At 36.9% G+C, this 19,136-nt stretch overlaps 1 protein-coding gene across 4 annotated transcripts in view; it reads left to right on the forward strand.

Moving 5' to 3' along the window:
- SLC16A7 (solute carrier family 16 member 7) overlaps positions 1-19,136 on the forward strand; it is a 191,055-nt gene that overhangs the window by 80,843 nt on the left and 91,076 nt on the right. For 3 of the 4 annotated variants that reach the window (XM_047867067.1, XM_047867069.1, XM_047867068.1), the window contains exon 2: positions 16,211-16,338. The gene's annotated coding sequence lies outside the window, so the exon portion shown is untranslated. Of the gene's footprint in view, positions 1-10,919; positions 11,027-16,210; positions 16,339-19,136 lie in introns of those variants that run through there. The other variant, XM_047867066.1, reaches the window with a different exon arrangement.

The raw sequence follows: 19,136 nt of genomic DNA on the forward strand, positions 1-19,136 counted from the left end.
CATTATTTTTTCTTTTCATTTCTTGCTGTCTTCTTTTATGAATTGGTGAGTTTTCTTAATGGTATGCTTTAATTTCCTTCTCTTTATCTTTTGTGTATCTTCTATAGGTTTTTGCTCTGTGGTTACCATCAGGCTAACATAAAACATTTTATAGATATAATGGTCTATTTTATGCTGATAACAACCTAACTTCAATTGCATGTAAGAACTCTACTCTTTACTCCCCTTCTTTTCACAGTTTATGTCATTAATGTCATAATTTACCTTTTTTATATTGTATATCCATTAAATTATTATAGCTATTATTTTTAATAAATCTGCCCTTCTGTCTCCCTGGATACTGTTTTCTCATGTCTTTTCTAGATTACTGCAATAGAATTTAACTACTTTGTTAAACCATCTCTTCAATCATCTTTTTCTCTATTCTATATCTAGGATTATTTTCTAAAATGGTAACTAACTAAATCATCCCCGTTCTCAAAAAGCAGAATGTAAGTCCCCAAACTCTAAGATGAATAGAATATATGCCCTTTCACCTAATTTCTCTCCAACTACATCATGATGTCATGCTGTGTTTTATTTCTGGGACATACCAACTGATATATTTTCTTGTCGTCTGTTACCACTCCCTATCCCACCAGGCCCCAATCCATCCCAGGAGTGGATCCCATTTATATTTCAAGAGTCAGCTTACCCAGGTCATTGTGACTTCAACTACTCTTGAGATAATTCCTTAACTTCAGCATGTGGTCTTAATTTTCCTCATCTTTCTCCATAGAAATCTGAATTTACCCATTTAATGATGTTTATCATACTCTGAATAGACCTACCCTATAACCCAGTAATAGCACTGCTAGGAATTTACCCAAGGGATACAGGAGTACTGATGCATAGGGGCACTTGTACCCCAATGTTTATAGCAGCACTCTCAACAATAGCCAAATTATGGAAAGAGCCTAAATGTCCATCAGCTGATGAATGGATAAAGAAATTGTGGCTTATATACACAATGGAGTACTACGTGGCAATGAGAAAGAATGAAATATGGCCCTTTGTAGCAACATGGATGGAACTGGAGAGTGTTATGCTAAGTGAAATAAGCCATACAGAGAAAGACAGATACCATATGTTTTCACTCGTGTGTGGATCCTGAGAAACTTAACAGAAAACCATGGGGGAGGGGAAGGAAAAAGAAAAAAAGAGGTTAGAGTGGGAGAGAGCCAAAGCATAAGAGACTCTTAAAAACTGAGAACAAACTGAGGGTTGATGGGGGGTGGGAGGGAGGGGAGGGTGGGTGATGGGTATCGAGGAGGGCACCTTTTGGGATGAGCATTGGGTGTTGTATGGAAACCAATTTGACAATAAACTTCATATATTGAAAAAATAAAAATTAAAAAAAAAAGAAACGGAAAAAAAATAGCATACTCTGTTGTAACCATCTACTTCATAATTTACCTCCTAGATGGAGTTATTTCATAGGTCAGAGACAATATTTTGTGTCCTGGTCATCTTTATATTTCTAATGCCTTACATAAATGAGATACCCAGTAAATGTTAAGTGAGTGAATGAATGTATCACCACAGGAAACAAGAAGATATGAAAACACAATGTTCTGTCTTGATTTCATCATGAGGGCAGACAATTAGAATGAAGGAAGAGACTTGGAAGGCTTATCTCCAGGAATGAGAACTCAGGATAGAGATTCATTTTCCACTTTAATTATCATCTCAGAGACAGGCAAAATCTCTAATTGAAGACCAGCACAGTTAATACTACAAGCTGTAAAACTTACCATATTTATCATTTTTACTATCCCCATGTATTTCCCCACAGTGATGATTCATAATAACCCCCAAAACAAAGGAGTTTTCTGTCTAACTTTAGGACAGTCAAGAAATGAAAGATTTAGGGAAACTATCCCACTTTCCAGTCAAGACTACAAGAGTAGAATTTAAATAAAGACAGAGAGGCAACAGACAAGAAGACTAGAAAACAGGCTGAGTTCCTGGGACCCACAGCCAAGAAAGAATGAAGCAGGCAGTGAGTTGATCCTTAGAGCATCCAAGAGCCCTGGGGCTGAATATCACAGAAAACGGGGGCATTTTCCAATATAATGTTTTCCAGAAAACAAATGGTTAACTATGTTTGAAAAACAACTTTGAACTTCATAGGGATTATATCTAGTCTTATTTCTCTTAGACTGAGGATGAGTTATCTTGATTGCAATTAAGTTTTGGATTGAGAAGAAGTCAGGGAGAGAAGAAGGTTCTTCAACTTCTACTATTTAGAAGGAAGTGAAATAAAAATTCCTCCACATTTTACTTCCTTTACTTCCCCTGGCTACTTTATTTGCAAGCTTGTTTTTTGTTTGTTTGTTTGTTTGTTTGTTTATCCCACCCGTGAATGATGAATCTCTATCATTATACCCTGTTTATTTTCCTTTTTACACGGTATCAGTCTGTTATTATCTTGTCTATATTTATAACATTCTTTTTGCCTCTCTCGTCCACTAAAATACGCAACCATGGGTGGGGATTTGTTTTGTTCAGCACTGTAGCCACTGCACTTGGCATACAGTAGGCTTTCAATTGATACTTCTTGAATATTAACTGAATATGGAGTCAGGTTGATATTAATGATCCCAGTTCCTCTGACTCTTCACCTTTTACTTTTTTATAAGGACTTTGAATTCTCTGAAAAATCTTCCATCAAACATTTCTGGGAATCACATGAGATCAGAAAGAGATCAAATGAGGTTTTCCACTACTGCTTCTCACCAATAATGCCCTCAGTGGAAACAACAACAAGAAAAACAAAACATTGCCAATGGAAAAGACCTTGTCTTCTGATGCTCAAAAGTAATTGACTACTGAGGGCCTGAAGCTGGCCAAACTTTATCTTCTTAATCTGAAAACATCAATGTGTACAGACCTTCAAAGTCTTTTGGGAAAACAGTTTTCTTGAGCTTCTGTCCCTAAACTCTCTGTCCATTAGAATCTGCAGACTGAGCATGGGTACCATGCCATACATCTTGTTTACTGGATTATTTTACTCTCTCCTAGGCCTCCATGCACTCTTCTCTCTGCCTTTAGCCACATAGCAAGACAAAACAACAACAGCAACAACAACAACAACAACAAAACAGAATTGTTAATTCATGCAAATAGATTCCTAGAATCATCTTCAGCTCACTAGCTCTATGAGCGTAGTTTGGAACCTCAATTTTACCTGCATCAGAACAATCGTCTGTATAAACGTATTGTTTTCCTTTGAATCTAGAAGTCTCCATACCTCATTACAAACATTTTCTTAAAATTAGAACTGCTCCAAAAATTGTAGAAAAGTTGTTCATAACATTTTTTGTAACCAGCGAATCTGCTGTAATCTCCTGGTTTACCAGGAGATGCATAGTAATGAGAGAGAGGTATAAGCATGGTTGGGAATGAAGAGAGATGAAGAGTGTTTCTCATTTGGTAACCCCTTTTAAGGTCAGGTGTTACTGAACATAGTATTTTAAATAGTGATTCAACCTACAGCATGTCTTAGTGTCTTATATTTGGATGGGGATCTCTGTTACAGTTTCTTTTGAGAGAGTCAGCTCTAGACATAGATGGCATCTGTGTCATTCAGGACATTTTTCCTTAGGTCCTGAAGGAGCATGGCTTAGTCAGTCTGAACTCCTCTCAAGACAGGGCTAGATTCAAAGGTATATTTATTTCCATCACTTTGATGGGTCAGCTTAGAACCAGGTAGAATTATGAGCCTCTAGGAATCCCATGATACAGCTTTATTCCCCAGGGTCCTTGGTAATACATTTTACATGTTTGACCCCAAAGGAACTGGGTGAAACTAGAAATTCTAATTAGTTTGACTAGAATCTGACTGGCTTTTACAAAGTTTTCTGTGAGGGACGCCTCCGTGGCTCAGTCGGTTAAGCTTCTGGCTTTTGATTTCAGCTCAGGTCATGATCTCATGATTCGTGGGTTTGAGCCTCACATCGGGCTCTGCACTGACAGTGTAGGGCCTGCTTGGGATTCTCTCTCTCCCCCTCTCTCTGCCTTTCCCCTGCTCACACTCTCTCTCTCAAAAATAAATAAACATTAAAAATTTTTTTAATTAAAAAAAGTTTTCTGTGGGACCAAAATTTACCTAGTTTCATTTAGTTCTGTGTGAATCCCAGACCCCATTTACTGAAATAAATTGAGCCATTGAAACTAAATACATTGAGTAAATTTTGTCATTATCTGCAGATAATGATTCTAGCACCAATGTCTATTTTAGGATTGTATGAGTAACAAACTCCATGTTAGGATTTTTATGTTATTACTAAGTGCCAGTTTATATAATTGAATGTACATAAATTTCTTCATTCGAAAGGACTATAAGAAGTGAAGTACTTTAAAACACAAAAACAACCTATGTCAAGTTTTATATATCCTGGAATGAAGTTATTTACTTAATCTGAGGTTACGTGGTAGGTACTATAGAGAATATAATATGATTTATTCATGGTTCATGGTCTCAAGATACTTACAGTCCAGGATGGGGGATAGACGTGAATAATTTCAAAATAAGATACGGCATAGTATAATAAAATGGCTTTCAGAGTTTAGAGAAGGTAGATTTTCCCTTCTCATAAGTTATTAGAAAGACTTCCATGATTTTATTTTACAAGGCATCGTTTATTTGTGTGGAAGGATGGGCATTATTTCCTCATGTGACTATGTAGGAGGATTGAGTAAATGAAGGGAAGGTAGACTTCTTGGGGGGAAAAAGCCCCTTTCTGCCCTAAAACAAGTCTGGGAGCTTTGTATCCTATAACTAAAGCAAACCAAAATGCGTATTAACAGTGAAGACTGAGAAACTGTGAAATAAACACATCATTTAGCAGAGAATTCCTCAAATCTACCTGATTACTTATATGTAAACATCCTGTGGGACAGGTATTTTATGTAATATATAGATAGAGTATTATGCAAATTTAAAACTTGAATGATAAAAATGAGCAAGAAAGATTTAGTATAGTCAAATATTGCAATGCCTTGTACTCTGCGGTACCACTGAAGTTTTTGAGTGATGCAGTAACCCAATCTGAGGGTACTGTTGGGAGGTTAATCCTGCTGGGGAACATCAAAGGGAGGCTGGCTGTGTGAAGAGGTTATAGGAGGCAAGCATGGGAAATTGCAGATGGGACAGTCCCTTAGGGGACAATGTGAGATGAACAGGAGTGTGAACCATACTGGTCAAAGAGAAATTAAAAGAAAGATGCATTCAGGAGCTATTAAAGAAAAGTATCCATGCGTAAGGAAGGACTTATGGATTTACAGCCTAGGACCTGACTGTTATTACAATTAACAGACTTAGGGGAATTTAACATTTCAGTGGCATATCCTTTTGAAAATGTCTAGGGAGTAGTACGAAATAAAGAACTATAACTTAGGAAAAACATAGCCGCAAGGGATAGAGAATTGCTACCTCACGTGTAAAAGTGGTAACTGAATTTTTACAGGTAGATGCTATTATGGAGAGTAGGTAAAGGAAAAAGAGAATCAACATTATGACCTTTATGAGAACCCACATAGTTGGACCTGAAGAGGAAAACTAGTCATGGAAGGAGGTAGAGTGAGGGAGTGAGATAGAAACCAAAGTCTCAAGTACAAAGTACAATTAAATATTGTTAAATACCATAGAAAATTCTGAAATGAGCGCCAGTGGTTTTGGAGATTAGGAAGTCATAGCTCGTTTTTAAGAGAAAATTTATTCAGCGAAGCTTGCAAGTGATAGGTTCCAAGCAAGGAATTACGAGTAGATGGGGAGAAAATAGAGGTTTTAAGGGAAGATGGCTCTTGCATGAAGTTTTGAGGTAAAGATGAGAGAAATATAATGAAAGCTCAGGAAAAAAATGGTAACTGGAGTAGGTTATGCTTTCCTGTTCTTTTTAGGCTTGAAGAGGTAAACACAGTAGGCTAAAGGAAAGAACCAGAATAGACAAATACATTAAAAATTAAAAATAACGCATGGAAATTATTGTTTCCAAAGCCCTTAGAAAGGTCAGAGAGAGTTCCTTAACAATGATAAATAAATGAATTAGCATGAGAAAAGTGAAGGATGTCTTTTTGTCTAGAACAGAACAGGAAGAGAAGGTTTGTTTGCAGTGGAGGTTAAAGATAGGAATCCCCTTTCTGCTGTCCCCAGGTTTGGAAAGTTCTAGGGAGAAACGGTAGCAGCCTGTAGTTCCTACCTCAGCTGCTTGTCTTGCTGTCAGTCAGGCGGGGATGTGTTGGACGAGCAAACTAAAAGTCAGAGAAAGCTTAGCGCTGTCTTGTAAAGCAGCAAGGAGTGTAAAGAAAGCCTCAGGGTGGGGGAGCTCTTCCCTGGCTGAGGCAAATTCAGAACAAATAGGAGTGAATCGCCTGGAACAGAGTGGTACCCATCAGGCAGGACAGTTTCTTGAGAAGATGGGTGGATGCCAGGATCTACAAGGGAACAGCAAGGTGGAAACGAAATTAAACTAATAAAATGATTAAAGGTAGAGAAATTAAATTGACCTCAAATTGCTTGGAATTATCGATATCATCCTTGCCCAGGTGGCAGCAAAATCTGAGTGAAGCCTCCAGGCTTTTAGGAGAAAGCTAAGGGGGAAAAATGGATACAGCGTGCAAAGATGAAAGGGTTCTCATCATTTCATTACTCTAACTTTGTGTGGTACTAGTGTGTCGTCTGTTCTCAGATGACTGCATTTGTTTCTGTATTTTTGTGGGGTTCACAGCCTTGACTAGTACTGTAAGGAAAGGAGAAAGGGAGTGAGACGATTTTCTTTTCTCTGCGTTGGGGATGATGCTTCTTTCTGGTGACCTTCTAGAAGTGACAAGCGGGATCGAACCAATGGATTTATTTTCAGTGGCTCCTGTAGCTCTCATCTAGGTTCTATTTAACTTTGGGTTCATTTTTGTTCCAGTCAGCATCAACTTCATTATCAGTGTTCAGTGCATATCACATAACAATAACATCAGATTCTAAATATGAGGGCTTAAAATTGTGGATTCTGTGGGGCTTTACAGGGAAGTTTCCTGAGAGGATCTTCAGAGTGATTCTTGAGAATGTCATAAAATGGGATGAAAGTAATCACTTCGGCTCTGCCTCCTATTTCAGCTGGGTTTTATTGATCTTTTATAAGAAATGACTGCAGTTAACGGTCCCCACCAATGTCAGTGTCATAAAATTTATATATAAGTTAGACAAGAGGGATACCTTTTAGAATGTTTGTAAATAGTCAATTCTTATGCATTATTAATGATATCTTCAGTGACTATTTAAAATTCTATCGAACATGTTATTTTTACTGAACAATAATACGATGACCTGATTCCCGTTTGGTAGTTGTATAGTACATTTTTTTTTATTTAGGGACATATAAATTGGGCAAATTTGGGAACTAAAAATATATAGTGTATGAATTGAAATATTACATAGTTTTTAAAACACTTTGAATATATCATGTGCAAGGTGCTGTTTTCACTCTGTTTTGGAAAGATGCCTTCACGTGATTTATTTGCAACACTGAACCAAATTGTCCTGCTTTTATGGGAACATATTCTGTTAAAGAACATGGCAATATGCTTCAATATTTTAATCCTGATCATGAAAAACCATTCAAACACATACCAACCAGGTCCTCTGAGGATCTCATATAATGATTTTTATGGAAACTAAATTGTGATTTGGGAATTGAATAAAATTCTAAGCACATTTAAGGAACTAATACTTGTCCTGTAGGAGCCTTCTTGTATTTAAGTACATGGCCCAGTCCCCTTACATAATGAAATTCCTTCAGAGGATTCTTTCAAAAGAACTTTTCTCATTTCCAAGTTTTTGGAATCTTGGAAAACTTGCTCAAATAATATCTATCTGTTCATTACTTATTTTCGGAGAGAAAGAAATTTGTATTTCACAAGCTAAGAGAGTCTATAAAATAGGACTATTTTTGTGTCATAGAATCAAATATAAGCTGAAAGGGACCTCAGAGAACGCCTAATCCTGCTGTCTTTTTACAAATAAGGAAACTAAGAGCCAGTGTGAATGCCACTTGCTCAAAGGGTTACGGCACTTTAGTGACATTTAATGTGATCTATGTATTTGAATTTTCCAGTGTTAGATCTCTGTATGTCACATAAAGCAAGATGCAGGATATAGGAGTCATTTTAATCACTTGATCATTTTATATTTCCAACAGACACTATTCCTTTCTATCCAGGCTGATGACAACATTTTATAATATAACCCTTTAAAATGTTTTTAAAATTATTTGATTCCAATTAGTGCAAATAAGAACATTCTCAGTTCTTTATGAGCAATGCCTCTCTAAATACACTTAATGAGAGACAATTTAAGGTTACTAGACCTTCAGAGACCAACGATTCATTTCTTTTCCACCCCTGCCCTCAACTATTTTTTAAACTGAAAGAACTTACTGGTGTCTGACTCAAGCCAGTAAGAGATTTTAAGAAAAAGCACTAAGGCTGCACCCTTGGTTTGGCCTTTTCCCGTGACCTTTTGATTCAGTTTTTGCATTGAGGCAGTGTCTTAATTTGAGAATCTTTTACCAGGCTATCTATAGGGGATGGAAATGTGTCTTACAACCCTCCAAGTCCCTGTAATACATGGATTGTCCCTTTTTCCTTTCCACCCTTGCTTGCAAGCAGATCAAATCTATTATGACCTTATTGCCTCTGCTAGTACTTATTAAATGTAGCTAGTTAAAACCAACTCATGATACCAACATTCTTTATCTAAATCTCTTGTCCCAAAATGCCAACTGCCCTGTGTGCATTTTCTGCCTTCCAAGATGCCACAGACAAATAGTTTTACCAAATATTTTGCCTCTGCTTAACATAATTGTCATTTTTCTAATCTCTTCTAACAGGGTCCTTCCTCACAACCATCAGCCTATCCCTAAAGCCAATGCCACACATTTTAGGATTTTGTTTTACACACACCGCCTCAAAATTTGTTGTTCTATCAAACAGCTCTAATATGTTAAGGCTTATGACAATAGATATTTATTTCTTACTCATACTACTTGGAAATATGGGTCAGCAATAGCGCCGGTTGGCTCCTGGCTAACCTTCAAACATCAGGGATCTAGGGACATGTTTTCATATTAGAAGTAAGGACTATACGCATAGTGTCAAAACATGCAAACATATTTTAAGGTGACTCTTACTGCTTTATATCACATTGACAAAGCATGTCCAAAGTTAGTGGGAAGGGAGTATATTTTGCTTTCAGAGAAGCAGGGCAAACATGAGTAGACCAGGACAAATAATGATGAAGAAAAAATACAATTGTCAATCGAATCCATTGCTAAGTGTGTAATAAAAGAAACAACTGACAACTTGGTTAGGTTTCTAAGAGTTGCACAGCCCTTCCCTTCAAAGCCTTATAGTCCTGACTCTTGATACCATTTCCTGAATGCACTGGATGGTTAATTTTCCGTGGGCTCCAGCTTTTGTTTCCTCTTCCTAGTTTGGCAATTACCAACTGAATGTCTCCTGAAGTCTCCTGGGAAGTACAGAGCTGAAATGGGTGGAAGGCAGAAAGCCTAGGCAAGTGACAAGAAGCAAAGCAGAATTGGAACAGGCAAAATAGATAGTAGGGTGGAAAAAGGGCGGCAACGTGCACACTGCCAGTGGTTCAGGATTGCAGAGTAACATGAAGATAGTAGGAAGTGTGCAGTTCTTAACTCTGAGCGCCTTGTCCTAGAGTGAAACAAGTGCAGCAGGTAGACTTAAGGAAAGATACCCGACATGGTTGGCTTTCAGTTCATTGTCTGCAAAATGGAGACAATAGCTACTCAATAGAATTATGAGAAAATACAGGTCAAAATGTCAGGTGTCTTAATCAGTGATGCTTACTTGTAATTTAAGAGGTAACAAGAAGTGTTATTTACATGGGTAATTGGTAGTGAGAAAATGTAATGTATATCTAAACTGATAGATCGAGACCATCTCTGGGTATCCTCTTTACAATACAAAAGCCTCATCATTTCATTTAGATATAACTAAAAACAAAATCATATAAAGCAAGACAAAAGGAAACAAAAATGGAGGAAAGGTCTCTAAAAATATAGCTTCCAACTTCACTCTATTACTTACAATAACCATATTTGAATTGGTTGTGTATGAGTTAAAATTAACCTATTTTTCAAAGCAGACATAAACCCCAAAATTAGGGCAAATAATTAAATGTGTAAGATTAACTTAAAGCATTTTATACAGTAAGATATTATAATAAGTGTTATTCCAAACTAGTATAGTTAAATATATATATTTTTTACCAACCTCACCCCAAGACTATGACCTATGTGTTGTTGTTTTTTTTTTTAAATAAATATTCATTTTTGAGAGAGAGAGAGAAAGAGCAGGACCAGGAAAGGGCAGAGAGATGGAGACAGAGGATCCAAAATCCTGATGTGGGGCTCAAACTCACAAACCCTGAGCTCATGACCTGAGCTGAAGTTGGACGCTCAACTGACTAAGCCACCCAGGTGCCCTTTATGAGGTCTTTTTAAATGCATCTCTTTTGTCATATATTTTGAATTTTGCTATCATACACATTTTTAGCATCGTGTTTTCACTGAACATTATATAATACATATTTCCCTTGTTACTGCACAATTTTTGTAATTATCATTTAATGTATGTATAACAGTTTACCAAGTGAATGGCAGTGACATATGTTCAACCACTTCCCAGCATTGGTCATTTAAGTTGTCTTTACTTTCCCCATATGATAAACACTATGACTCAAGGGTGAGAGGATGCAGGCATTGTAGAATTGGGTTACAATTCTATTGGGGGACAAAGAGGTATGTCATAGATGGAACTTAAACAAGATTCTAAAAGGAGCATTGCTTCACAGGAAGCTTCAGCCACCTGGTGAGCAGAGGAATAAGGGAGCTTATATTGGTGAAATGGAAGACCATGTTACTTCATGTCTCTGGCTGGTTTGATTCACCTTGCTCTGGTACTGTATCTTAATCCTGCCCTCAACAGTGTTGTATTTTATAGAAACTTCTAGGAGATTCTAGCATATTTCTCAATCTCATCCTTGGTATCAGGAGATCTTACGGATTTTTTTCTTTACTTAATTTTTTAAAATGGGCTTTGTAATAGAAAAGTGAGAAGGGTATTCTATGGCCCTGTAATCTTCCTGGAAATCTTCAGGAATTTTTTTTAACACCCCTTTCTTAGTGCCAGTCAATTACCTTCCTTTCAAATTGAGGAAAGAAACAAATACCAGAAAATCTTTGAAGACTAAATGCATAATGGAAGACCCAAAAATCTGTAAATATAATTCCATTTTTCCAGGTTGACCAGAGAATGTCACTAAAATATAAGAGGTAAAAAAGATAATGTCTGACAGCATCCTGCCTCCGGTACCGAGTTTTATCTTAGTCTGTTAAGGCTGCTGTAACAAAATACCATATACTAGGTGGCTTATAAATAACATAAATTATTTCTCACAGTTCTGGAGACTGGGAAGTCAAAGATCAAGGTGCCAGCAGATTCAGTGTCTAGGTAGTGCCCTCTTCCTGCTTCATAGTATCCTCATTCGACAGGGGGAGCAAGGGAGCTGTCTCGGGGACTCATTTAAAAGGGCATGAACCGTATTCATGAGAACTTCACCCTGGTGACCTAACTGCCTCCTATAGGCTCTGCCTTCAAATACCATCACCATTTGGGATTAGGTATCAACATCTGAATTTTGAGGTAACACAAGCACTCAGGTTCTAGGACCATATGAGGTATATTGCAGATTCTAGGGATTAGACATGGACATCTTTTGGGGGGCCCCTATTCAGCCCACTAAAACTGCTTTTACACAATTCTAAAGTATAGGATTAGAAATTGGGAATTGCTTGGTGTGGGATGTCCATTTCCAATTCTTTATAAATAATTATGGGCTGGTTCATATTATTTTTTATAATTTGCCCATTATAAAAACATCTTCAGTTAGTTTGACCTTTATTATCAATTAGCATTCTCAGAGTCCTTTTAACTACAGCAGTAGTTCACATCTAAAAATAGGTTTTGTGTTACTGACATTTTGTGGGCCATGCACTATTGATATCTCTCTTGTCTAGTTGTCAAAGTAAATCAGTCTATAGGATTTAAAAGATGGTCCATCTGGAAGAATAAAATAACCTCTCAGCATTAGATTCCCATTTTAATTCAATTACCTGTTGGAAAAGAGAAGATTTGGTTCAGTTTAATTCCTATTGTAAAATTGGGTGAGTTATCATCTAAACTTAAATATCGTACGTTAATTTGACACAACTCTATCCTTTTGTATAAGAAAAAGGAAACAGAAAGCAAAAAGTCTTCTTCATTATTCTTTAAGGAACATAGTAATCCCTTTAGGTGAAAACACAGCCAAGGTAGGATGTGAAGAACAAGCCATGCTTTATCTATGGGCTATCTAGATGAATTTATAATGAAGTCAATAGTCTCCTAACATCAATTGATTTAATTTGGGACTTAGTTTCCTGAGAATATTATTTCTGGACTGTATTTTGCAACACAGACTTCTGGATGGCTTAGACTATTGATAAGGGTTCATAAAATTGAGGCATCCTGATTTAGATTTCGGTAGTTGAAGAAAAATTATTTGCAAAATATATAAAGGAACATTCTGATATTCTGTGCAACTGAATGAGAAAGGGCCCTAAATATAACACTGGAGTCTACCCATTGATCATCACTAATAGTTATATTATTTCTTTGTACTACATCTTCCTCTCCATAGATTAGTCAACCCATATTTATTGCTAGAAGATAAAGCAAGGTTTTGGGGCTTTAGCATGTCCCCCCACATAAGTTTTTTACTTTAAAAAGTTTATTTTTTATTTTTTTACATTTATTTATTTTTAAGAAACAGAGTGAGACAAAGTGTGAGCAGGGAAAGGGCAGAGAGAGAAGGAGACACAGAATCTGAAGCAGGCTCCAGGCTCTGAGTTGTCAGCACAGAGCCCGAAGTGGGGCTCGAACTCACGAGCTGTGAGGTCATGACCTGAGCCAAAATCGGACACTCAACCGACTGAGCCACCCAGGCGCCCCCTAAGTTTTTTACTTTATAGCCAAATGTTTTCGGTAGTCATTAAGTCACCCTTTTTGTCAATGACAATGATATATTGTAGTGTATATACTCAACCACATTATAGACAGGGTAGATGTAAATAAGCTGAAATAGTGATGAATTCCTAAAGACTTTGAAGGATAGTTGAGTTTTAGAATTAGAGAACAAATATTTGAATTCCAATGGACCAGACAGACAAGGATATATGCAAGAATTGAAATTTGGAAATTCACCATAGAAATAAAACCGAAGGAATGTATTTGTTAGCAGAAAGAGCAGCCTCTAAGTTGCTGTGTCAAAGTGGAATCGGTAACAATGGGCCTAACAAAAATACTAGTCATGGTACCAATTTGATCACTTACTGGACATTACACATTGGAAAAATCACTTAGCACCTCTAACTCTTCATGCCCTCCTCTCTCTCTCTATCTCTGTGTGTCTCTCTTTTCACAGAATCCAGTGATTTGTTTTGTTTTAGCCTATTTATTTTGAGAGAGAGAAAGAGCATGAGCAGGGGAGGGGCAGAGAGAGGGAGAGACAGAGAATCTGAAGCAGGCTCCGCACAGTAAGCAAGGAGCCCAGTGGGGGGCTCAAACTCATGAACTGTGAGATCATGACCTGAGCTGAAACCAAGAGTTGGATGCTTAACCGAATGAGTCATCCAGGTGCCCCATATGCCCTTATCTCTAAATGTGATTAAAAACACCACTTCCTCTTCATTTATGGAATTATGATAATTAATTGAATCTTTGGGGGAAAAATTAAGCATTGCTGGGTTTTTTTTTCATGCATCCTGTTGTAAGTAAAAGCCATCATGAAGCAAGTGGCATATGTGAGAACTGCTAAGAAACCAAATTAGCTGAGAGCATAGTCCAACTTGCACCTATGGTAATTAACCCAGCTTTTGTGGGAACACATAAGGTTTATGCCTTCTTGGACTTTAGGAAACAATGTCCAAAATAGTTGCTTTCCCAAATTAAAATAAAACCTTCCCATATTCTTAAGGATTGTTGATCTTCTACTATTTTTTTAGTAGGGCACACAATTCTAAAACACTACTTTTCATTTTTAAAACTAAAGACTGGAGCACCTGGGTGGCTCAATGGGTTGAACATTTGACTTTGGCTCAGGTCATGATCTGACAGTTTGTGAGTCCCAAGTTGGGCTCTGTGCTGACAGCTCAGAGCTTGGAGCCTGCTTTGTATTCTGTGTCTCCCTCTCTTGCTGCCCCTCTCCTACTTACACTCTGTCTCTCTTTCTCTCTCTTTCTCTCTCAAATATAAATAAACATTTAAAAAAATAAGAAAAAACCTAAAGATCAATATATGGGTTGTATGGATATAAATATATTTGCATAAACATGTATTAAAATATGATAGTTTTAGAGATGTAGAGAAAGGGGTGTAAAATAGATTAATATAGTTATAATTACCAAGCAGGAAGTTATAACTTACTGGATTTTTGGCCAGTTTGTTGAAAAAGCCATGCATATGCGTTGGTCTTTGTGTAAGAAAATAGACCAGTCAGGTTAAAGCACTGTGAAAGTTTTGTAGAAATGTTAGATGGCATTTAGAATGTGGACTTGTCAAGATTGCTTGTTGTGGCCTCTCTGCTGACCTCCATAAAGCATGATGATAATTAAGCATGGACTGCAAGGTCGGAGCCCAGTTTTCAGGAATGCCTCAGGCTTTCCTCTGAGGCTTTGCCCTGAACTCAGGGCAGTTCTCTGTGCCAGAGGAAACGGACAGAAACTGTATTTCGTAAAATATAAGAAGGGTTTTCTGCATTCGGATGGGCTAGTTACATGTAGTAGGATGGGGCTGCCATCCCTAGATTACCTGGCTTAAAGTTACCAAGGCTCCCAAGGCACCTGGTAAGACCAGAACAGATGTTTCTCCTCGCTGCTGTTACCCCAGACCTGGGAGACCCATTTAGCATGAACTCTTTTTTCCTAGTGTAAGTTAAGACTTTAATTCCAGCCTTATCCATTTATCAGATTTTATTCTTGACTTTATAATCCCCTGAGTACTCTTCATTCTGGTCCCCACCCTCAGTTTCTCACTGACTTGGCAACAGGCTTTGCTCATCCTGTCATACAAATCTCATTTGTATGGTCTGGTGGCTCTGTTGCCTGCCTTCAACACTTTAGATACAGCAGCCTTGTATGCAAAACAGGAAACTGATTATTTAATTGAAAGAGTTGACTTTTTCTCGGCTTTAATCTGGGCAAAGGAATGTCTAACCCAAACAAAATAAACTCTAAGTACTAGCTTCTATATATTCAGCACAAGATTCAAGTTGAAATAATAGTATTTGATGTATTAGGGAATTTTAGCCTATTTGTCTGTCACCCAGATCTGATTAGGAAGTTTTAATTCTAAATCAGAAGGTCCCTAAAATACTTTTATTCCTTTTCATGACCCAGTCTGTCTCATTGTGAGACATATATATTATTGGTAATATTTCCCATAATTCTCTTTTAAACTTTGTTTCCTTTGTCAATGGATATTTTCTTTAATTGAATTTTACAGCAAATTATTTAAAAAATTTTTTTCAACGAGAGACAGAGCATGAACGGGGGAGGGGCAGAGAGAGAGGGAGACACAGAATCGGAAACAGGCTCCAGGCTCCGAGCCATCAGCCCAGAGCCTGACGCAGGGCTCGAACTCACGGACCGCGAGATCGTGACCTGGCTGAAGTTGGACGCTTAACCGACTGCGCCACCCAGGCGCCCCTACAGCAAATTATTTAAATGAGTATAGGAAATTATTTGAGTGACAGCTAATGAATGCCAATAAATTTCCTTCTCATATTGATAGATATGCAATCTATTATTTACTTTTTAAAAAAATGCCTAGTTCTTCATTTTATACTTATAATTTTTTTTTCTCACACATATATGTTTGTCATTTTGTTCATACTGTAGTAATCCAATTGATGGGTTGACAAAGAAATTTTGCTAATTATTAAAACATGGTCACATGTTTTCCTGGGATGATTAAAGCTAGTGGCTTTAATGAGGCTTATGGGATTGAATTATACATGTAACCTTTGTTTTATTCATTTCTTTAGGAAATACAGAGTCTGCTCTACTCTCCCCTTTGCATTGCCTTCACATATCACTTCAAGGAATAGTGACTAGGCTTAAAAATTCCACGGATAATCCAAATAAATCTGTTCAATTTGGCATCTATCAACAGGTAAAATTATACTTTTAATTCCTATTTTTTCTGATTATTTCCACAAACAAAAGGAAAAAGACACAACAGCTATAAGTTGTGTAAAATATTAACAGAATTGTGCACAGGAAACTAACGAGACCATTGAGTGTGTGAATTGGATCTGACTTAATCAACTCAGGAGTTTTTTAATACCGAACAGGTTGGGGGCACCTGCAATCCGACTTTGACCCAGTCACGATCTTGTGGTTTGTGAGTTCGAGCCTCGCATCTGGCTCACTGCTGTCAGCACAGTACCCACTTGGATCCTCTGTCCCCCTATTTCTCTGTCCCTCCCCTGCTCACGCACACGCTCTAAAATAAATAAACATTAAAAGAAATAATGAACAGATGAAAGTGGAATATTTCAAGGGCTAATTGGTTAGGCTGTACTTTGTAATGATTTAGTTAAGAGATCATGAGATATCAATTTATATGGAAAAAACTAAACAGCTAGGAGATAAGAAAGTGAAGAGGTATAAATGGTGCCTCTCAACCTGGAGTATGTGGTTATAATTAAAATCAAGCAAATGTGCTGTAAACAGATAACAAAAGATCGCATACTAAGATAAACTGGTGAAAAAATAACAATACAAAACAAGGATTGAGGAGAAAAAATATTTCAGTCATATAATCCTTTTTTGTTAAAAATTTTTATTTTTGAGAGAGAGAGAGAGAGAGAGAGAGAGAGAGAGAGAGAGCACATAAGCAGGGGAGGCGCAGAGAGGAAGGGAGAGAGAATCCCAAGCAGGTCCCATGCTGTCCGCATGGAGCCTGACTCGGGCTTTATCCCATGAGCTGTGAGGTTATGACCTGAGCCAAAATCAAGAGCCAGATGGTTAACTGATGAGCCACCTACGCCACCTATATAATCCTTTTTTTAAGGGCCTTTATGAATATAGATTCCTGTCTATACAATAGAAATCCTAACATCAACCTAGCTTATTAGTAAATTTCAGTATTCATATTCATCACATGATTTGAATATTAGTAAACTTCAATATTCATATTGATATAATGCTTAATTATTTAAAAGTGTATGTAAGATTATTTAGAAATGTTATTTTTGAAATGATAAAACAAATCATTCAGTTGTATTTCTGAGTGTTTACAATAGCAGATGTAATAAAAACTATAATAGTTTAAACTCATGAATTAATAATCAAAGACAGATTCTTTTATGCAAACAGGAAAATTGCAGAGAACTGCTCTACCTATTTTAGGTTTCATTTTTATCATTCTTCCTATGTGAATTTCTGAAAGCAAAGTCCTTCAGTATAACTATCAGCAGATTATAAAATTTTAGAATTTAGACTATTTTCATTCAAAATCTAAATAAAAAACACATATAAAAGATCACTGAAAGTATCTCTGATGTAATCTGACATTAAAATAAAAAATCTGTCTCTGTTTTTATAGATATCTGTTGAGTTTTTTGGTAGGTTTTCTGAAAACAGGTGGCAAAATTAGTTTTTATTAATTCATTTCCAACACATTTTACTAACAGAAAATTGCTTCTCTCTTTCCTCTGCATTGCAATTGAAATATGTTCACAAATAACATGAGAGTTGTAATAAGAAGACACTGAGAAAGGCTGGCAATTACAGCAAAAGCTAAGCAAACAGCTTTACAAAGAAACATTGATGTTAGGCAACCAAGGTGTTTTAAAGTTAACTTCAGTTGTATTAAGTATGTGTGATCATTTCTTCCACAGGAGAGTGGGTGCTATGTACCATAAAGTTAGCGGTTAAGTGTTCCTAGTCATATCCAGAGAGAAAGTCCTTTCTTTTAGCAAACAATAACATGCCATTCATTTGTTTGAAAGAATTTCATTGCTATGAAAAAAATGCATAAAATATATCATTCATTAAATGGTAGCACCATTTTGAGAAGAGTGGTAATATTAATTCATTAAAACCATATAATTTCTAATGCTATGAGTCTAGAAAACAGATGCATGTGAAATATTTTTAAGGGTTCTCAATTATTATAAGAAAAATACTAAAATGTATCTAATGATCTAATATTTCTACTAATTTAAAAATCTATTCTTTAAAATCTATCAGATTTAATACATGGTCCTTTAAAATTTTTTTTTAATGTTTATTTGTTTTTGACAGAGAGAGAGAAACAGAGTGCGAGCAGGGGAGGGGCAGAGAGAGAGGGAGACACAGAATCTGAAGCAGGCTCCAAGGCTCTGTGCTGTCAGCACAAAGCCTGACATGGGGCTTGAACTCAAAGACCGCGAGATCATGACCTGAGCTGAAGTTGGACGCTTGAACCAACTGAGCCACCCAGTTACCCCATACATGGTCCTTTTTAAACTTTGTAAAGAAAATACTAAGTATTTTGGATTAAAAATGTAATCTGGGTTTTCTTTTTAAGTTTTTATTTATTTACTTCAAGAAAGAAAGCACAAGTGGGGAAGGAACAGAGAGAGAGGGAGAGAGAGACAGAGAGAGAGAGAGAGAGAATCCCAAGCAGGCTCCACAGTGTCAGCCCAGAGCCCAAAGCAGGGCTCGAACTCATGAACTGGGAGATCACCACCTGAGTGGAAATCAAGAGTCAGACACTTAACCTACTGAGCCACCTAGGACGCTCAACCAACTGAGCCACACAGGAGTCCCCAAATGTATTCTGTTTTTAAGTGATAATAGCTCTGTTTTTACTATGTTTAGAAATCAGATTGAGATAGCTCTTATTTTGGAGTTGGTACTTCAGTACAGAACTGAAACCGTTGAGTAATTTTTGTTTCTGTAAGTGAATTAAATGGTTTCAAC

This window comes from Prionailurus viverrinus, chromosome B4 (genome assembly GCF_022837055.1).
Source record: "Prionailurus viverrinus isolate Anna chromosome B4, UM_Priviv_1.0, whole genome shotgun sequence".
NCBI lineage: Eukaryota > Metazoa > Chordata > Mammalia > Carnivora > Felidae > Prionailurus > Prionailurus viverrinus.